Raw genomic sequence first — 22,665 nt, 5'->3', positions numbered from 1 at the left:
GGGGGGTTGGGGTGTGGGAGGAAGTATGGTCTCTGGGCTGGGGGTGCAAGTTCTGGAATGGGGCCCAGGAATGAGGGGTTTGGGGTGCGGGGGGGGGCAGGGGGATGGGGCTTGGGGGCACGGGCTTACCTCGGGCGGCTCCCGGTCGGTGGTGCAGGTTCCTTGCCTGTCCTAGCGCTGTGCTGCGACCCAGAAGTGGCCATCAGGTCTGGCTCCTAGGCGGCAGGGGCCAATGGCCTAGAAGAACTGCATCATGCCACTGCAGATGCCCTTGCTTGGCTAGATGCACACACTAAATAAATGTATAGCTGTACCATGCATGTGCGATGTGGCCAGCACACATGAGTCCCAGCAAATCTTTATACCATGCCACACCACTGTATATGTGTGGCTCTATTCATGCACATTTGTGCAAATCTATATGTGTGCCTCTTTCTGTCTCATACACTATATATAATGTATGAGAAAAAAGCTGCACAGCAAGGATTAATAGATTGTGAAGCAGGTTAAATAAATGGGGGTGGGGGAATATTTTTTTCTCTTCTTTTAACAAAATGTAGAAATGTTTTGACCAGAGAAGAAGAGAGAGAGAGAAGAAAATAAAGAGGGTGAGAGAAAGAAAGAAAGTAATGAAAGGAAACTAAAAATTATTTGTTCACATAATAAATTAGAACATCCATAGATTATTCGTAAACCCAGGATGGTTTCCTAACATCAATGGGAAAGGGCTTGGTGATTAAGGCTGGCGGGAAAACAAGAATTCTGTTTTGAAAAAAAAAAATTCAAGGTTTAGAATTTTTTTTTAATTTCACAGCTGAATGAAGTTTTTTTTGTGAAAAAACATGAGAGAGAGCGAGAGAGATACTTGCTCCTGAATAGTCAGTAGCTCGGGGGTTAGGGCGCTCACCTGGAATGTGGGAGATCATCCTGAAGTCCCTGCTCTGTGTGATTCAGAGGGGAGACTTGAACATGGCTCTTCTACACCTAGGGTGACCAGACAGCAAGTGTGAAAAATCGGGACAGAGGGTGTGGGATAATAAAAGCCTATATAAGAAAAAGCCCCAAATATTGGGACTGTCCCTACCCACACCCCAGCCTGGCCCCCAGGGGTTGGAGGAGATGACAAAGGGACAATCTGAGAGAGGGCCAGTGAAACAATATGATGGCAGGAGGACGGCTCAAACAAATCTGAGTGAGTGTCATTGTGGCCTGGTGCACCAGGTCACTGTGCCACTGTAGCTAGAGCGGCCTCTATGTGCAGCACGCTGCACCCTCACATGCCAGTTGCTAAAACCACAGTAGCTCCCTTCAGCTCCAGGCACTGGCCAGAAAGCAGGACCCGTTACCTGGGGTCAAGGCTCTCCGGCAGGGAGGGGCAAGGTAAGGAGTGGATAGGGGAGAGGATGGTAGAAGCAACTCACTTAAAGGCTGAGGCTCATAGGTCAAGGGGGTAGAGCTTTTTGGAAGGGTAGGAAGGCCTCAGTTTCAGATTTTCACATACAGGTCTGTCGCATCTTACGCGCATTTACCATGCGCGAATTCAGCTTTACGTGGTTGGCAAAAACAACAAAAAAAGAGAAAAATAACAATTTAAATACTGTTCCTGAAATGCAGGTGATTCCACCCGCCATTCAACTCAATGTAATTTTGACTATAGGCAGTTTTCGCTTTACGCGCTGACCGCGGAACGTAACTCCAGCATAAGATGAGACAGACCTGTACTCTCCAGTTGGTATTGACTATTCTGGGGTGGATATCCCTGACTGGAAAGTCCAGCCTCACCATGAGAACTTTCCAACTCAATGTCCATCAAAACCTACGTGTTTCCCCGAAACATTTCAGTTTCAACTTTTATTTAGTTGAAAAATACCATTTGGTGAAATTTCTTTTGACTACAGTAGACTCTTAGAGTTATGAACACATTGGGAATGGAGGTGGTTCGTCACTCTGAAATGTTCGTAACTCTGAACAAAATGTCCTGAGTGTTCTTTCAAAAGTTGACAACTGAACATTGACTTAACACAACTGCTAAACTTTACTATGAAGAAGAAAAATGCTGCTTCCCCCCCTTTAGTAGTTTATGTTTAACAAAGTACTATACTGCATTTGCTTTTTTTGTCTCTGCTGCTGCTTGATTGTGTACTTCCGGTTCGAAATGAGGTATGTGGTTGACTGGTCAGTTCATAACTTTGGTGTTCATAACGCTGAGGTTCTACTGTAGTTCTACTGCTATCAGCATAATTTTGAAAGACAGTCTCTTCTAGTTTTAACACAGCTCTCAGTTACAATAATGTGCTATAATTCATTTTCCATCTGCAGAGATTATCTCATCAAATTATTGCTATTATTTTGTTGCTGTTGCTATAATTATTTTAATATTAATATTACTACAGCATGCCCCAGGCACAGTTGAGATTCTGTTGTGCAGAAGCACTGTACAAATATACAAAGACACAGTCCTCATTCCAAAGGATGAGTGGGGGGTTGTGAACTGGGCTTCCCAAAAAGTGGAGCAAAGGCTAGGGCATCGTCCAAATTTCTGGTATTCACTTATTCTTTTAAATTGAGTAAAGAAGCAACTGGTAAAATATTTGAAATGCAATCTAGAGGTGACCCTGACTTCCTCTGATTCTGATCACAGAGAGTAGAAAAGGAAAGACCTATTATGTAATCTGTTCCAGATGCTTTCTGCCAGTGCAGGACTGTTCCCTACGGTACATTTCCTAGTGTGTTGTCCAGTCTAGCTTTAATGTCCCAAGTGATATGGGGGCTTCTGCCATTTCCCTTGGAGACTATGGCCCCCCAATTCAGCAAAGCACTTAAGACCGTGCTTAATGTTGAAGTCAATGTGATATAAGAACAATATAAAGTTAAGCACACTACATGGTTTGTTGAATAGGGATAGATTTAAGCAGATATTTACATGCTTTGCTGAATCAGGGTTTAAGTGCATGTGAGCCAGCAAGGAACTTAGGCACATGAGTAGTCCTACTGAAACCAATTGAAATACCAGTTGAATCTAACACATAGAGCTTTATGAAGAGAGAACACTGATTTAATCTGCAAATTAAATTTTGAAGAAATAAGTTTCCTTTGGAAGGAAAAGAATGAGGCAGCTAACGAGCTATCATGTCAAGGACTGATATCTTCTAGATTCCCAGAAATATTTCATATTCTGTCTTCTCTGTGGCAACAACTCTGCTAGAGATAATGATCAAAATGAAATCTCTTGTTCTTTTAGGAAGGACAAAACAATTTTCACATGAAGATAACACATCTTTACAATACAATGTCTGTTTTCAACTCAAAGAACACACTAACTCCTCAAATTAAAGCAGATATTTTCTATTGAACTGTTATTAACTATTCAGGAAAGGATTCAATTTCTGTCCAGTATTATGTCAAGGGAGATATCCAAATTATTTCATGGGGTAGTTTGCATTTTAAGAGTTTTACATTATACCCAAATAACTCATCAAAACTATTGATTCCTAAATATTTTGTTCAGTTGCTAAAAACCTCTAAAAACAAGTCAGGCATGACTTTGTTGAAGCAAATTCCCTTTCTCAGGTCACAGCTTCAGTTTCTGTTATATGTGCTATAGAGCAATAAAAATGATAAGGTTTAATGATAAGAGCCATTTTTAGAGGAAAGCAGATAGGCTCATATAGTAACTGTTTTTCTGGGCATCATTTTAATACCAAAAGTATACCCTTAAAACATAGATATAGGACAGTGTTAACCTGGGAGGTTGGAGAAACTTGCCACGAAATGAACAATGGCCCCCTAATGACTGGAAACTTGGTTGATTTGTTCAGCACTATTGTACAATAGAAAATGAGTTTTGACATTTAGTGTAATGCAGAAGCGATCTCACTAGGTTGTTCATGGACTTTAGTTAACCAGCAGGGCCAACCCTAGACCAAATGGGACCCCAGGAAAGGAGCGTCGTTGGCACTCCCTCCTTCCCTCCATTTGTTAAACTTTTGAATACCTTACAATACCCTGAGCCCGGTGCCCCCCAGGCCCAGCACCCCAGGCAGTTGCCTAGGTCGCCTGCCCCTAAATCTTGCCCTGTTAACTAGCCTCCATGTAGTTCAGAAAGATTATAATACAGTCTCACAAAGGTTCCAGTGCTTCAATCTTCATATTTCAGTGGGAGTTTAGTGTGTATGAAGGTTGCAGGGTCAGAGCCATAAGCCTCTTTTTATTACATCAATCTATTCCAATTCAAATAGACTATTCTGTTCAAATAGACAAACTGGACGAGCACATCCGAGGGTGCTAAAGGAGTTGGCGGATGTGATTGCAGAGTCATTGGCCATTATCTTTGAAAACTAATGGCGAACGGGTGCGGTCCCAGATGATTGGAAAAAGGCTAATGTAGTGCCCATCTTTAAAAAAGGGAAGGAGGAGGATCCGGGGAACTACAGGCCAGTCAGCTTCACCTCAGTCCCTGGAAAAATCATGGAGCAGTTCCTCAAGGAATCAATTCTGAAGCACTTAGAGGAGAGGAAAGTGATCAGGAACAGTCAGCATGGATTCACCATGGGAAAGTCATGCCTGACTAACCTAATTGCCTTCTATGAGGAGATAACTGGGTCTGTGGATGAGGGGAAAGCAGTGGATGTGTTATTCCTTGACTTTAGCAAAGCTTTTGATACAGTCTCCCACAGTATTCTTGCCAGCAAGTTAAAGAAGTATGGGCTGGATGAATGGACTATAAGGTGGATAGAAAGCTGGCTAGATCGTCAGGTTCAATGGGTAGTGATCAATGGCTCCATGTCTAGTTGGCAGCCGGTTTCAAGTGGAGTGCCCCAAGGGTTGGTCCTGAGGCCAGTTTTGTTCAATATCTTCATTAATGATCTGGAGGATGGCGTGGACTGCACTCTCAGCAAGTTTGCAGATGACACTAAACTGGGAGGAGTGGTAGATATGCTGGAGGGTAGGGATAGGATACAGAGGGACCTAGACAAATTAGAGGACTGGGCCAAAAGAAACCTGATGAGGTTCAACAAGGACACGTGCAGAGTCCTGCACTTAGGACGGAAGAATCCCATTCACTGTTACAGACTAAGGACCGAATGGCTAGGCAGCAGTTCTGCAGAAAAGGACCTAGGAGTTACAGTGGATGAGAAGCTGGATATGAGTCAACAGTGTGCCCTTGTTGCCAAGAAGGCTAACGGCATTTTGGGCTGTATAAGTAGGGGCATTGCCAGCAGATCAAGGGATGTGCTCATTCCCCTCTATTCGACATTGGTGAGGCCTCATCTGGAGTATTGTGTCCAGTTTTGGGCCCCACACTACAAGAAGGATGTGGAAAAACTGGAACGAGTCCAGCGGAGGGCAACAAAAATGATTAGGAGGCTGGAGCACATGACTTATGAGGAGAGGCTGAGGGAACTGGGACTGTTTAGTCTGCAGAAGAGAAGAATGAGCGGGGATTTGATAGCTGCTCTCAACTACCTGAAAGGGGGTACCAAAGAGGATGGATCTAGACTCTTCTCAGTGGTACCTGATGCCAGAACAAGAAGTAATGGTCTCAAGTTGCAGTGGGGGAGGTTTAGGTTGGATATTAGGAAACACTTTTTCACTAGGAGGGTGGTGAAGCACTAGAATGGGTTACCTAGGGAGGTGGTGGAATCTCCTTCCTTAGAGGTTTTTAAGGTCAGGCTTGACAAAGCCCTGGCTAGGATGATTTAGTTGGAAATTGGTCCTGCTTTGAGCAGGGGGTTGGACTAGATGACCTCCTGAGGTCCCTTCCAACCCTGATAGTCTATGATTCTATGATTATAATGCAGATGGCACGAGATTAGTATTATGGCCCAGATCCTCAGGTAAGGTCAAGGAAATGCACCACACTATCCAGGGAAAGGGATACAAAAGTGGCTTTAAGTCACCTTTATGCTTATCAGCTCATGAACCTTGCCAGAGTATAACCTGCCCTGCTCTAACTTAAGGAAGCTGCCAGCATCCCCAAGGAACTGGTACAGCAGCTGATAGTGAATAGTGGCTCTAAAGTAGTGAGTTCACTGTATGATCATGCAGGAGAAAAACATGGTCTCTGAGTCCTTATTTAAAAACACAAGTGTGAAGCAGTGTACTATCCTACAAGGGACAGCCTGGGGTATAATCAAGGAGGTCCTGCCTGTCCCCAGGGCTGGGCTATTTAAACAGGAAACTGGGCAAGAGAGAGGAAAGTAGAAGTCATGCAGGCTGCAGCAGGTGGTGATTATTTTTCTTTTAGGCTCTAATACATCAGCCTAACCAGAGTTTATGGACTTGAAATTGGGAGTTCTGAACCAGGTTCCTGAGTTGAGGGCCTTATGAACTCTTTCTTATAATTGTTCCATCTCGTGTTGTCTTCAGATGAAGGCTGGATGCCTTTCTAAAGGAAATGTTTTAATCAAACACAGGTTATTGGGCTCAGTACGGGAGTAACTGGATGAAGTTCTATGGCTTGTTTTATACAGGTTAGACAAGTTGATCTAATGGTTCTTTCTGGCCCTAAAATCTACAAGTCTGTGAAAGCCCACTGTGAAGAAATTATGCCTGAGAGGCCCAATAGAACCTGCATTAACATATTTTGGACAACTGCACAATTTACTGTGAGTGGCATCTAATTTTAGTCTTAGTCTCTGGCTGGAGGTAGGGAGAGTATGACCATTTCCCCTGCAACTTGAGCCCTGTTCACATGGCAAATGAAGCTCTTCTGTCGTGCTACCAAATTTAAGGTCAACTTCAGTTAATCTTTCTAAGAAAATCACATTACTTGTTCTCTGAAATGGCGGGAACACACCTTATTGCCATTGCTTGTGATTCATAAACCAAAGATGAAATAATTACATTTCTAGCCCCACAAGGACAAAGAGAATAAATACATTACAGAAGATACAATTCCTTTCTATATTATAACCCATTAAATAAGAATAAAATCTGAAATTCGCTGTGGAAGAGAACAAAAAAGTATTACATTAAGAGATATTAAGGATTTAATTAACTCAAAACAAGGTTGCCAGAGTACAAATGACTTTGTTAAAAGACTAAAACCCACTTCATAAATAATTGAATAGCCAATTACACGGGCGTTGCGAATGGTTTATTCAGAAATAATGTTGATGACATTATTCCATATATTTAACAGTACAGTGTACAAACCATTTTAATTTCACTCAAACCCACTGCCTTTTTTCAACTGCAACCTTAAAACAATATAACATTAATGTATACAGTTAAAATGAAATATCATAGCCAAAATGAGATATGTGCATTAATATAGCTTAAATAGAACAATTAAAGCTGAATAAAATAAAAAATTCATCCAGTTTCTATGCCTTAGACATTTACACATTTCCCCTGAGGAAACACTTTATTTTTCTTTTCACAGAACAAAAGCTGAACATACATTCTTGTGAATCTCTCTCTAAAACAGTAACAAGAGAAAAGAAATGTAAAAAGGGCTACTTACTGCAGTAGCTCTTGTTCTAGGGCTGCATTACCTGCCACGCTTGGTATTTGAAGTTTGAAAAACATGTCAGACTTCAAAAAATCATGGGATTTTTTAAAAACAAAATTATATCATGTATTTTTGTCTGTTTCTGTATTTTTTTAACTTCCCCTGCCCACAATCAAGGTTCATGTGACCTAGTGTTGCCAGCTCTCCCAAATGTACAAAGTAAGGTGCTTCTGGCCCCCAAGGTTTCACTGGCTGTCCGATGGTGCAAGATTTCCAGTTTCTCCCCAAACCAAAAGTTTCTCACTGATTAATTCAGCCCATAGCGGCAAGTCCTCCCACTTCAGCAATTAATTATGTACTCCCCTAACCCCTATATCAAGATTGCCTCCCACATCTGCCCATCTAGCAACCCACAAGTTCCATCTCTGCTCTTCCTACAGCTCCAGAGATTCTTCACCCTCTCTTTTGGGGCAGGAGAGGGGGCCACTATAGCAGAATCGTTTCCTTTCCAGGCCTGGGGTGGAAAGGCAGGGGCAAGAAGATCTTCACTCCCTTCCCAGGCCTGGTGTTCCAGAGGGGATGGGGAGCAGAGAACAGACTGAGACTGAGGGTCACCAACTTTCTAATCGCACAAAACTGAACACCCTGCCCCTGCCCGCCCCTTCTTTAAGGCCCTGCCCCCACTCACTCCACCCCTCTTCCTCTGTCACTCATTCTCCCCCACTCTCACTCACTTTCACCAGGTTGGGGCAGGAAGTTGGAGTGTGGGAAGGGTGAGGGCTTTGGCTAGGGATGCAGGCTCTGGGGAGGAGGTGGGGGCATGGATGCGGGGTTTGGAGTGCCGGAGAGGGCTCTGGGCTGGGGCAGCAGGTTGGGGGAGGGCTGGGGGTGTGGGCTCTGGAGTGGGGCCAGGGATGAGGGGTTTGGGATGCAGGAGGGGGCTCAGGACTCCGTGTTTGGGGGGGCGTGGGCTCTGGAAGTTTGGGTGCGGGAGGGACCTTCAGGCTCGGGCAGGGGTTGAGGGTGTAAAAGGGGGGGTTGGGGTCCCGGCGACACTTACCGTGGCTCCTAGGAAGCAGCTGCCAGGTCCCTGCAGCCCTTAGGTGCTGCCCCCGCAGCTCCCATTGGTTGCGGTTCCCGGACAATGGGAGCTGCAGAACTGGCGCTAGGGATGGGGGCAGCATGCAGAGCCTCCCTGGCTGCCCATGCACCTAGGGGCTGCAAGGACCTGGCAGATGCTTCCGGGAGCCACGCAGACCAGGGCAGGCAGGCCTAGGAGCATGCCCTAGCATTGGGCCCCTGATGTGCCTCTGACCGGACTTTTAACAGCCCAGTCGACAGTGCCGACCAGAGCCGCCAGGGTCCCTTTTCAACTGGGCATTTCAGTTGAAAACCAGACACTTGGCAACCCTAAGACTGACTCATGTTTCAAAGTGAGGGAAGAGAGAGCTACCTCTTCTGTTATGCACTCCCTCCACTCACCAAGAAGGGAAATCATGGTGCATCATGAGAGACGCAGTCCAACTGGGGATGCTGGCCTAGAGAGGAGAATGGAGCTCTAAGCACCCAAAACACAACTCCCATAAGGCACCATGACAGCACTATTTCAAGTTTTGGCCGAAGTATTTTGGTTTTCAATTTTTCACTGAATGAAAAGTTTGTTTCCTGGGGGCTGGAGGGCACACTTTCTGACTAACTCTAAAAATCAGGTCTGTTTTGCCCACATTACCGCAACCAGAATTACTCTAGCTTTCTCCTCCCCATTCCTCTGCACCCTGAGTATGAGAGAGAAACTTAATGGCACCCATTTCCCCAGTGTGAGAGAAAAGGCACATGATACGCATTTCACCTATCTGCCCACTCACAGAAAAACTTTATATATTTATTGTTCTATCTTGTAACAAACAGGTCCAAGTCCAGATGACCCGCTTACTTAACAAATAGCAGACAAGCCACCAAACGTCGAGTGGCCATTTGTGATAATCTGTACCTTTTTTCAACATCGGTTATTGATTATGTGATATTGCTTCATTGTTGCCAGGAGCAAGGCAGATACTGTTGATTTCTTCCAGGTGCAGTAATCCCCCAGATGGATGGCCTTCTGACACAGACGTTAACAAGCACCCCCAATCTATTCAGATAATTTGTCTTTGGGAATTTGCACTAGTTGCCCTCACTGAACTTTAGGAGAAGGGACCTGAAACTCAGCCTGATGGCCTTTTGATCTATTAAACTTTATGTTGAACCTTGACTCCAAAGGCCTGCGGAGAAGGTAGAGAAGGCCAAGAAGTGCTGGGCAGGATGATAGCCCGTCAGGCTGGAAACTGAGGCTGGCCTCTGCAAAGCCATGCTTGGCTATGGGGAATGCTGCACACCTTTCACATTGTGGTTAACTGGCTGAACCCTTTAACTGTTCATTTCTGGATTTTCTAATATTTGGGGGAGGAGGGTTTATGAGTGTAACATATTTGAGAAAAGAAAGTTTTAATATTGGTTTTGGACAGAAGTCGGACTTCGGTGAAACACACTTTCATCCTTAAATCTTTTTAAATAAAGATTTTTGACTATGAATGTGTAAAGCTGCTTCCATTATAGCACCAGCCTTGGTCTAATGCATGTAATACCAGTCACATTTATTTGTAACATGAAAAACCAACAGAGAGTCAGTTTTAGAGTACAGCCCTGATTCCAGCTTATGTGAGATGCATAATCTCTTTCCCAAAAGGTATGCTAGTTCCACAAAGGGCTAATGGATTCTCCACAGACCTGACCTGATATTGAAGAGGTACAGAGCATCTTGATGAGGAAATAGAGCAGAACCAATTGGGAAAGCAGAGAACGCATACAGATTCAGTTCCAATTGGAAAATGCAGTTAGGCTCTTTAAAGATGCAAGTGAAAGAGACATAAAAACATGATCATAGCCAAGTTAATTTTTCTTAGTCTCCACTCTGACTCATAGGCTGTTTTGGCACTGTTTCTTCATAGGCAGGGCTACAGTAACTGCTGCATTAGATACCTCTTGCTACTGACATCCAATGTCTCTGCAATCCAAACTGGCCCCGGGTGGATTTTCTGCGGTTTTGGTTTGTATTATTAAAGTTGCTTGGGCAAGCTGCGGCATGCTCTGCAATGCTGATTCTAACTGGCTCGCAATGAACAGGATATCTAATATCAGACTACTAACTTCCATGAGGAGATGCTCTCTGATGTACATAAGGTGCATTTAAGTGAAATAGTACAACTTTCCATAGATTAAGAGAGTAATTCTCCATATAAATCAGCTGTTGCAGTATGGAATTATCTTGTCTCTTCTCAGCCACTGTGAACTATATGATCTAGACAAAGAAAATGACTGGTAATGCTTGTAGGTCAGCCAGATAGCTGGGCAGGAGTCTGATATGATTGGGATCTTTTTCTATTCCTGAAGAGACTTCACTGCTGACTCTTCTTGAGCTCCTTCAAATGTTAAATGTGCTACTCTGCAGTATATAAATCCCAGCTTCACAATAAAGCAGACAAATGGAAAAAACTCTGAGGTCATGATCTAAAATATAAGATCAATAACAAAATGGAATAAAATATTCGGAGCTAACTACTGAGAGGAGGTTTATTTCCGCAATATATAACACATTATACAGAATATATCCAGCTCCAGCTAATATGAGCACTAACACTGGATGCTAGAATGGTGCAAATGACCGTGGGAATCCAATATATATGCTGCAGTGATGCCCGCTAAGGTACTCTCTGGAGAAGAATTGGAAATCGTGAATACATTTGAATATAAGTACTAACCTGTAGTACTGAACCCCCACATATATTAGCCTGGATTCTCAACTATACCCCATGATGAACTCAGACAGCTGATGAGAGCAGGGTTATGAGGGGAGAAAGCTGGCCCCTGTGAGCCACCTTTCCCTTTCCCCTAGACTGGCTGGGGCCTGCTACTATCTGCTATGTTGTATTGTACTAAGAAGCATAGCATAAGCAAGAGATCCACCAGGAAGAGCAATGAGAAGAGACATGGAGCAAAAGAGGAGGAGCCTGGAGCCCCTGGTTCTCTATTCAGAATGACTGGAAGCAGAAGGAACTCAGCAAGCGCCGTTGACCAGAGTAGGAACTACAGGGAAGATTCAGATATCTACCTGTGTCCGACTGAGTAAAACTGTGATGATGGGGCAAATGTATTTCTCACCAAATGAGTGATATTTGTAAGCATGACAGATATGGCAATTTCCTGCAATATCCTGGACAAACCTTACTGCATGACGTTAAACCTTGCTGAATAAAGTTTAAGTATTTTAGACAGTACCGTATTAAAAATGCAAACGTTTATATGTTATTGTGGATTGTATATAACTTCTTTAAGGGGGAAAAAGGACTAATGTAAGCTCTGGGAAGTTTTATAAGCTTCAAAGGACTCTTTTAAAACAGTGGGTCAGACAAGACTGAGTGTTTAGTTGTGTGGGTTTCCTAGAAAATACGTGGGAGGACAGGAATGGAAATTACCTACCTCAGGACGGACCATCCTTTGGAAGCTAGGCCTTGAGGAGAAAGCCATTGTCCAGCTGATTACTTATTCATGATCTCTGTAGATTGAAGACACAAAAGTGGATAAAAGAATGATTCATATGTTCATGTGTGGGCTTGTTTTGAGCTAACAGCTGTTATGAACTTATGACTACAGAAAAAAACTCCAGTGGGGTTGGGTGGACTGTCCACTCGCCAGAGCACTACTTGGAGTTGGGGTGAGCAATGGTAAGCTTATTAGCATGCATGTAGGTTCTTTTATTGTTTTCCCTGTAATGTTTTCACTTTATGAATAAATATGTTTGCTTAGAAATGGCTGTGTGGTAACTTAACTGTGGCAACAACACTATTTATAATCTCTGAGGAGAAGGCAAAACAGACTCTCTTGTTCTGTGTGCAATTCTGGTCTCCCATGTTTAACAAAGATGAATTCAAACTAGAACAGATGCAGAGAAGGGCTACTTGTATAATCAGAGGAATGGAAAGCCAACCTTATGAGATGAGACTGAAAGAGGTTGGCTTGTTTAGCCTAACCAAAAGAAGGCTGAGGAGAGATATGATGATCTCTATAAACACATCAGAGGGATAAATACCAGGAAGGGAGAGGAGTTATTTACGTTAAGCACCAATGTGGACACAAGATCAAATGGATATAAACTGGCCATCAACAAGTTTAGGCTTGAAATTAGATCAAGGTTTCTAACTATCGACGGACTGAAGTTCTGGAACAGCCTTCCAAGGGGAGCTGTGGAGGTAAAAAACCTAACTGGCTTTAAAACTGAGCTTGATAAATTTATGGAGAGGATGGTATGATGAGACTGTCTACAACAGCATGTAGCCCAGGGGTGGGTAAACTTTTTGGCCCGAGGACCACATCTGGATGGGGAAATTGCATGCAGGGGCATGAATGTAGGGTTGGGGCAGGGCGTTGGGGTGTGGGAGGGAGCTCAGGGCAGGAGGTTGGGGTGCAGCAGGGGGCTCAGGGCAGGGGGTTGAGGTGCAAGAGGGGTGCAGCAGGGGGCTCAGGGCAAGGGGTTGGGGTGCGGGCTCCGACCCAGCGCCACATACCTGGAGCGGCTCCAGGGTGGCAGCGGTGCGCACCGGGGCCAGGGCAGGCTGCAGCTCCTGGGGGGAGGGCAGAGGGCTCTGTGCACTGCCCTCACCTGTTGGTACCTCCCCCAAAGCTCCCATTGGCCACGGTTCCCCATTCCTGGCCAATGGGAGCTGTGGGGTCAGTTTCTTCAGGCGAGGGCAGCACGCGGAGCCCTCTGTTCCCCTCCGGGGGCTGCAGGGACATGGTGCTGGCTGCTTCTGGGAGCGGCGTGGGGCCCATGGCGCCACGGGGGTGGCAATCCCCTGGGCCGGATCCAAAGCCCTGACTGGCTGAATAGTTTGCCCATCCCTGATGTAGCCCATCTGTAATTGCTAGCAGCAAGTATCTCTGATGGCCAGTGATGAGCTGTTAGATGGGTAGGGCTCTGAGTTATTACAGAGAATTCTTTCCCAGATGTCTGGCTGGTGGGTTTTGCCCACATGCTCAGCGTCTAACTGATCGCCATATTTGGGGTTGGAAAGGAATGTTCCCCAGGGTCAGATTGGCAGAGACTGGGGGGGGGGGGGAAGGTCACCTTCCTGTGTAGCCAGGGGTACAGGTCACTTGCAGGTTTAAACTAGTGTAAATGGTGATTTCTCTGTAACTTGGAGTTTTTAAATCCTGATTTGAGAACTTCAGTAACTCAGCCAGTGGTTATGGGTCTATTACAGGTGTGGGTGGATGAGGTTCTGTGGCCTGCAACATGCAGGAGGTCATATAGGTGATCATGATGGTCCCTTCTGGCCTTAAAGTCTGAGTCTATGAGTGATGCTGGGGAATTCACGGTGCAGGAAGGAAACTGCAGCCTTGAAATATCCTGTTCAGGAGCGAGAGATACGTTTCCTCCCAGGAGATGTGATGGCTGGGCAGCCAGAAGCCTGAGAGTGGTACTCTGGGTTGACTATAGGCAGAATACCGGTGCAGTTGCCCTGATGTGACAGTAAGCACCACCTCAAGGCAGGTCTTGTAAAGGGCTGAGCATACTGTCAAATTTTGGCAAATAATAAATTATAAGTACTTTTATAATATAGTGGATTTTATAATGGGTTTCTATTTCAGTAATGTAAATTCATATTCAGAGCCCTGTTGTGACAATGTTTGGTTTCACTCAAATCATTTTTACAGGAAGCTGAAAATTAGACACACTTTCTTTGAAATAATAAAAAACAGCAGAAAAAAACCTGCAAATTTGATCTCATTTGCATCAGCAAAGAAGAAGATGAGGTGAGCATCTTTCCAAACTTCTTCAAACATATGCACTGCAAGGTTCAATATTGGTACAATTTATCAGAACACCTATTTTTTCCTAATTCCTGATGAACATTTATTCTCCGGAAGCCTTGCAGGCCCCTTTAAGGGAGTCAGGCAACTGAAAAAATGCTGACTCTATGCAGCGAGGCTCCCTTTCAAGGCAGTTGGTGACAGCCAGCAAGAGTAAGCCAACTTGCTTCATGCCCTGCCATGAAAGAATGTCCATGCTGCAGTAAAGCAGTGTGTGGAAACCAACAGATATAATGTGATAAGGGGAAGTGTGAATGTATATATAGGCAATCCAGATCCTCTGTAGCTTAGTGATGAATAAAGTGGAAGGAATGCTGTTATATCTGTTTCCACATGGTGTTATTTCTAGTTAGCCTACTCTTTCACATCACTTAGACCACTGGTTTTCCAGAATCCCTATGCAATGTAATGAGATGCTTGGCTATTGCTATCCGACCCAGATAAGAATTTACACTGGACAAGAAAGATATTATAGATGCGCTTAGCTTAAGAAAATCAATATTTCCTATAATTTGCCATATAATTATTCAGATGCTTTAAATGGAAAGTTTCACCCACTTTGAGACTTGTAGTAGCTTGAAAATTCATAGGTTAACAAGCACTTCTCACCATGCAGAAATTTATTTGATAAAATGTTTCTAAATTGCAGTTCACATTTCTGAGCAGCCTATAGGAAGCAGACAGCTTGCTGAAAAGTTACATCATTTTTGTTCACTGGCAGCATGGGAAACCCAATGTGAGGCTGTGTGAACAAGGTTTCATTTTGCTTTAACAATAATACAATCATTTAATGAGATAGTCAAAATGAAAATAATAGGCCTGATTCTCCATTCTGCTAAAGCAGCTTTACACTGGTGTTATTCAAGTGAAAGCAATGGAGCTACTTTGGCATAGAATTGATGCAACATAGAAGCGCATCAGATTCTTATTCTTGTTACCACCTTAAATTATTTTAACTGAAAGAAACTGTAAAAATCTCATTTTCACTATCTATCATGTTTGTTTAGGTTTTGTGAACAGTCAAATTAGACTAAGTTTCACTGTATTTTTTTTTTCATTGTATCATTTTCTGGTTTTCATGCAGTAACACAGTTCTGTTGCATTTGGATTCATAGCACTGCAGAGGAATATATACACACACACACACAAATCATTGCTTGCTTCAATTGCAGGTAAATATTAATGTTTTGTAAAACATTAGGGCTCCTCCAATCCTTCATTGTGATTGTGCACAGGATGACTGCTACTCCTGCATGAAGCTCGATGCTCTGTGTGGGCACAGCAGTCATCCTGTGCCCACCACAATGCAGGATTGAAGCCATGGTTAGTAATTTTTTTCTCTTTTTTACACAAAACCTAAAGTTTGGGCATAAGCTGTTTGATTACATATTTTTAAAGTATATCAAAGTGCTCATTGCCAGTATCATGGACAACACTGGGTCCTATCCTTACTCACAGGGGCGGCTCTAGAAATCAGGCTGCCCCAAGCAGCGCGGTGCGCTGCGCCGCCCTTCCCCGGTCCTGCGGCGGGTCCCCTCTTCCCGCGGCTCCGGTTAAGCTCCCGCAGGCATGACTGCGGGAGCTCAACCGGAGCCGCGGGAAGAGGGGACCTGCCGCAGTCATGCCTGCGGGAGGTCCAGCCGAGCCGCGGGACGAGCGCCCCCTCCGCAGTCATGCCTGCGGCAGGTCCACTCGTCCCGGGGCTCCGGTGGACCTCCCGCAGGCATGACTGCGGCAGGTCCGCCAGCCCAGCCTCCCGCCCTCCCCGGCGGCAGGGGACGCCCCCTACATTTTGCCGCCCTAGGCACCAGCTTGTTTTGCTGGTGCCTAGAGCCGCCCCTGCTTACTCAGAATCTGATTTGGCCACTGTTCTTCACATTGAGTAGTACTTACGCATGTGAGGAGTCAAGAGGAGCTGGAGTACTTAAAACCTCTAAAAATGAAGTCACTCTTATTCTGGTACCTCAACAGAAATAGGGGTGCTAAAATTTAAGTATACTCAAGTTTGTAAATTTTGGGCTTAGTCTTTTGTAAACCCAGTTCTTAATACCATGTTGCTTCCCTAGCAGCCTCAGGCTCTAATACCAGGAGGCTCAGTCTAGAATGCTGGGGTATAAATGCAAAAATTAACAAACAAAAGCACACATTCAATTTGTTAGGAATTTTGCTACTGAAAAGGATGGGAGCAAGGGAATGTGTTTTGTTTAAATGTCTAATTTTTTTGTATTGTTCTGCTCCATTTTAGCTCTGTGTCTACTTCATCATACATCAAGGGAATATAAAGGAATTTCAGACTGGTTTATAAGAAAAAAATCTTTGGGCCTTTTAAAAAAAAACCTACTGGATAAATACAACACACCAGTAAACTACTGTTAAAATTAGCAGTACAGTTCCACCATTCATTCCACTAAAGGAAATGAAGGCTGGAGCTTGACTGTAACTACTAACTACACTGGTAGGAATGAAACTCATCACCTAAAGTTCTACAAACAAATGTTACACATAGGCCATGGTCTTTCAACTTGTTCAACTTGGATGGACCACTGAGCCTGTGTGGAGCCCCACTGATTTTCTGTGTCCTAGATGTTTAAAGTGTGACACACACACATTAAAAACTGCAGCCCCTATCCTGTACTGAGAACCATGTGGATGGAATCCTACACCTATGCAGAGCCTCAATGAAGTCGGTGGGTCATGTGTGTGTGGTTGCAGGTTTCTTAATGCAGGATCAGACTCCAGAGAGGAATGATATAACCAAGGTGAGAGAAGATATTGCAACCCAGTGCCTATTAAACTCAACCTTTACTACCTACTAATAGGAAAAACAATTCTATACTAATGCCCCAAACACAAGAAAGGTACAAGAAAAAATGTCCTCAGATTATCATAAATAAAGCACTTCACATCAAGAACAAGGGAGAAAAACTCTACATTGATTATTTTGCTAATTATATTAAAATATTAATGTTCTGAAAAATATGTTTACAACATTTTTTTAAAAAAACCCTAAAGTTTGGCATAAACAGTTTGACATTATTATCAATAAGAAAAACTACATAATGCTGCCAGAGAGGACAGAGCAGAAATTGTCACAAACTATACAACAACCTGCCATCAGATGAGAAATTTATGATAATTAATGGATACAAAAGTTAATTCTTCAAATTCTCTTACCATGGGAAAATCCCCGGATCAGCATTTTCTATATACTGGTGTTATCTTTTATACCGCTCCATAAACAGACACGGTGTTTATTAGACGTAATAATAATGATAGCAATACCAGATCTCAGATTTTAAGTATTTGCAGGGTCAAACAAGCTTGACAACACAGCACGCCACGGTGTTGGGAGGGGTATTATTCATGGGACGCCATAAGGTGTGCGGCAAATTACAGGCAACGGGGATGGGAGATCGAGGGCGGAATAATGCAAATACACTTTCCTCCACTCTCCGTGGGAGTTTTAAAATGAGGTAATGTTTGCAGCGCGCCCACGGCTGCTCTCCCTGGAGGGGTATCTAAGTGGCTGACTTGTGTTGGCTAAAACAGTCTCAGGGCGTCACTGTGTGCCCTGGGGTACACCCCTACTTTGCTAGTAGCCCCCATTCCGCTAATGACGTGTGGGTCCCCGAGCGAGCTGCCACCGTGGGACACTGGGGGGTGAGGGGAGGAGACGAGAGGGGAGGGAGGGCTAGGGCGAGGCTGGAGGAGGGTTACAGGAGAAGGGTGGGGGGACAGAAGACTCGCAGAGCGAGGGGTGGCTGGGCAGCTGCGGGGTTTCTGGGCGGTGATTTAGAGCGAGAGGCGGGGGTGGCTGCTTGCGGGGATTGGCCACATGCACAGAGGAGGGAGCAGTGGTTTCCCCAGGAATTGAAATTAGGGGGGGTGTTTGAATTTACAGGGGGGGTGTCAGGACCAACGAGATATATAAAAAAGATATGAATAAAGTAAATGTTTTGTTAGGATTATGCAAATTTAACATAAGAATAATGCAAGTTACACCAAAACACATAACAGGTCTAGATTTCTAAAAAACCATATATATTTTTAAAAAGTATTTAATTTAAATTGACTTTTGAAAAGTAAGCCATCATAGGGTAAGAGGAAAGTCCTCTCATGGATCAGTAACTGGTTAAAAGATGGGAAACAAAGGGTAGGAATAAATTATCAGTTTTCAGAATGGAGAGAGATAAATAGTGGTATCCCTGAGGGGTCGGTACTGGGACCAGTGCTGTTCAACATACCGTATATGCCGGCGTATAAGGCGATGGGGCGTATAAGACGACCCCCTAATTTTTTCATTAAAAAATTACTTTTGCCATATACTTGCCGTATAAGATGACCCCCCCCTTCTGCGGGGGGAAGTCAGAGGGCTCTGGGCTGCCCGCCGCGGCGGGGAGCCCAGAGCCTTTTAAATCCTAGCCGCGGCGGGGAGTCAGAGGGCTCTGCGCTGCCCGCCGCGGTGGACAGCCCAGAGCCTTTTAAATCCCAGCCGCGGCTAGGATTTAAAAGGCTCTGGGCTCCCCGCCGCAGCGGGCAGCGCAGAGCCTTTTAGATCCCAGCCGCGGCCGGGAGTCAGAGGGCTCTGGGCTCCCTGCCGCGGCGGGGAGCCCAGAGCCTTTTACACCCCAGCCGCGGCTAGGATTTAAAAGGCTCTGGTCTCCCCGCCGCAGCGGGCAGCCCAGAGCCCTCTGACTCCCGGCCGCGGCTGGGGTGTAAAAGGCTCTGCGCTGCCTGCTGCGGCGGACAGCGCAGAGCCTTTTAAATCCCAGCCGCGGTCGGGAGTTTATACCCGGCGTATAAGACAACCCCCGATTTTTGGGGGTTGTTTTTTAGCCCAAAAACCCGTCTTATACGCCGGAAAATACGGTATTCATAAATGATCTGGAAAAATGGGTAAACAGTGAGGTGGCAAAATTTGCAGATGATACAAAACTATTCAAGATAGGTAAGTCCCAGGCAGACTGCGAAGAATTACAAAGGGATCTCATGAAACTGGGTGACTGGGCAACAAAAATGGCAGATGAAATTTAATGTTGATAAATGCAAAGTAATGTACATTGGAAAACAATCTCAACTATACATACAAAATGAAGGAGTCTGAATTAGCTGTTAACACTCAAGAAAGATCTTGCAGTCATTGTGGATAGTTCTCTGAAAACATCCACTCAGCGTGCAGCGGCAGTCAGTGATTCCCAACATTCTGTTTGCTTTTTTAAAAAGAACAGGAGCACTTGTGGCACCTTAGAGACTAACAAATTTATTTGAGCATAAGCTTTCGTGGGCTACAGTCCACTTCATCGGATGTAGCCCACGAAAGCTTATGTTCTTTTTGCAGTACAGACTAACATGGCTGCTACTCTGAAACCTTTGCTTTTTAAAGAAAGTGATAGATAATAAGACAGAAAATATCATATTGCCTCTATATAAATCCATGGCACATGTACACCTTGAATACTGTGTGCAGATCTGGTTACCCCATCCCAAAAAAGACATACTGGAAATGCACAAAGTACAGAGATGGGCAACTAAAATGATTAGGGGTATGAAATAGGAGAAGAAATTAAAATGACTGGGAATATTCAGCTTAGAAAAGAGATGACTAAGGGGGGATATGCTAAAGGTCTATAAAATCTTGACTGATGTGAAGAAAGTGAATAAAGTAAAAGTTTTGTTAGGATAATGCAAATTTAACATAAGGAAAATGCAAGTTACACCAAAACACATAACAGATCTAGATTTCTAAAAAAATATATAATTTAAAACAAATGTATTTAATTTAAATTGACTTTTGAAAAGTAAGCCATCATGGGGTAAGAGGGAAGATCCTCTCATGGATCAGTAACTGGTTAAAAGATGGGAAACAAAGGGTAGGAATAAATTATCAGTTTTCAGAATGGAGAGAGATAAATAGTGGTATCCCTGAGGGGTCGGTACTGGGACCAGTGCTGTTCAACATATTCATAAATGATCTGGAAAAATGGGTAAACAGTGAGGTGGCAAAATTTGCAGATGATACAAAACTATTCAAGATAATTAAGTCCCAGGCAGACTGCGAAGAGCTACAAAGGGATCTCACACAACTGGGTGACTGGGCAACAAAATGGCAAATTAAATTCAGTGTTGATAAATGCAAAGTAATGCACATTGGAAAGCAATCTCAACTATACATACAAAATGATGGCATCTGAATTAGCTGTTAACACTCAAGGAAGAGATCTTGGAGTCATTGTGGATAGTTCTCTGAAAACATCCACTTCATGTGCAGCAACAGTCACAAAAGCAAACAATGTTGGGAATCATTAAGAAAGGGATAGATAATAAGACAGAAAATATCATATTGCCTCTATATAAATCCATGGTATGTGCACACCTTGAATAGTGTGTGTAGATCTGGTCACTCATCCTAAAAAATATATATTGGAATTGGAAAAGGTACAGAGATGGGCAACTAAAATGATGAGGGGTATGAAACAGGAGGAGAGATTAAAGTGACTGGGAATTTTCAGCTTAGAAAAGAGATGACTAATGGGGATATGATAGAGGTCTACAAAATCTTGACTGGTGCGAAGAAAGTGAATAAGGAAATTTTATTTAATTCTTCACATAACACAAGAACTAGCAGTCACCCAATGAAATTAATAGGCAACAGATTTTAAAAAAACAAAAGAAAGTATTTCTTCACACAATATAAAGTCAATCCAGGGAACTCTTTGCCAGGGGATGCTGTGAAGACCAAAACTATAACAGGATTTTAAAAAGAACTAGATAAATTCCTGGAGAACAGGTCCATCTGTGGCTATTAGCCAGGATGAGAGGGATGCAACGCCATGCTCTGAGTGTCCCTAGCCTGTTTGCCAGAGGCTGGGAATGGGCAACAGGGGATGGATCACTTGATGATTCCCTGTTCTATTCATTCCCTCTGAAGCACCTGGCCTTGACCACTGTTGTAAGACAGGGTACTGGGTTAGATGGACCATGGGTCTGACCCAGTATGACCATTCTTATGTAAAAATTAATTATAATAAAAATGTTTAGTACAGAAACTCCCCAACATAATGACCTCCCAAGATAGCAACAATGTGAGATAACAACCTTGGAAAATACTGCATTTTAAAAATCTTGGCCTACTGGGAAACATATTTATATAAGTTTCCATTCCCAGTCACAAATCCAGCATTCTGGAGCAAAGTGACTAAAATATAGTCCAACAAACAAATGTTTATTTAACATGCCCCTCACTTTTCCCTCCACCACTCCACTCCCGGGTGTTGTCCTTGGTCAGTGGAGACTCAGAGTTCAGAGGTGCTTTCACGTGAGTACACCTTCCAGGTGGGGGACAAAAAGGCACAGTTTGCTCTGCCCACGGCTGTTCGTTGTGCCACCGTTCACTCCACCGCTCTGTTGCCAATGGCCCTGCACAGTCACCTTCTGCTGTCACCTACCACTGTGACCGCTGCGAGTTGGTCTCTTGAGGTTCCACCAGCTCTCAGTGATTTCAGCTGAGCTCTCAGTGCGGGAACCTCGCTGCTAGTGCAGTCTGGGCTGTCTCTTACACAAAAACACTGTACCCACAGGAACACTGTCCCCACAACAGGACTAAGCACTTAGACCTGATTGTCAGTGATTTCAACTGCAGTGGTCACTTAACAGAACAAAAGACTATCTATTGGAGCCTAATCAGCTCTGTCTTTAAACAGTGAAGAGGGACAGGTCCCCACCCTCTCTCTTGATGCCTTCAAATCATCACAGGCTAAGCACAGTTCTACTGCCCTTTACTCATACAATAAGAACAACATTTCATCCCTTTCCCCCCCCCCCCCCCACATTCAAGTGGTTTGTAACCCAACCCCAGCCAAAATCTATCACTTGGACAACACAGCTCTGTTTGCTGGATACCTAGGTAGATTAGGTGTGAATGTAAATATAATCTGGCCCTGAAGCCTTAGCCCCCAGCTCATCACTAGCTGTCAGGGAGAGCTCATTTAGGCCATGGCTACACTTGCAAATTTGCAGTGCTGCAGCAGGGTGTGAAAACACACCCTCTCCAGCGCTGCAAATTGCGGCGCTGCAAAGCGCCAGTGTGGTCAAAGCCCCAGCGCTGGGAGCGTGGCTCCCAGCGCCGTACGTTATTCCCCACAGGGAGGTGGAGTACGTACAGCGCTGGGAGAGCTCTCTCCCAGCGCTGGCGCTTTGACTACACTTAGCGCTTCAAAGCGCTGCCGTGGCAGCGCTGCCGCGGCAGCGCTTTGAAGTGCAAGTGTAGCCAAAGCCTTAGACTTTGCTTACAAATCAGCATTTGA

The 22,665-nt window shown here is 44.2% G+C and overlaps 1 long non-coding RNA gene across 1 annotated transcript; it reads right to left on the bottom strand.

Annotated features, from left to right (window-relative positions):
• Positions 1 to 907: 907 nt before the first annotated feature.
• LOC123374930 lies at positions 908 to 18,045 on the bottom strand. The gene is made up of 3 exons (XR_006581256.1): positions 17,537 to 18,045; positions 11,972 to 12,047; positions 908 to 984 (listed from the first exon to the last, which is right to left on the bottom strand). It is a non-coding gene; the product is annotated as an uncharacterized LOC123374930 (long non-coding RNA).
• Between the last annotated feature and the right edge of the window lie 4,620 nt (positions 18,046 to 22,665).

The sequence above is a fragment of the Mauremys mutica genome, chromosome 7, assembly GCF_020497125.1.
Source record: "Mauremys mutica isolate MM-2020 ecotype Southern chromosome 7, ASM2049712v1, whole genome shotgun sequence".
Lineage (NCBI taxonomy): Eukaryota > Metazoa > Chordata > Testudines > Geoemydidae > Mauremys > Mauremys mutica.
The sequence above is the reverse complement of the archived record's forward strand: the minus strand, read 5'-3'. Positions and strand labels throughout refer to the sequence as shown.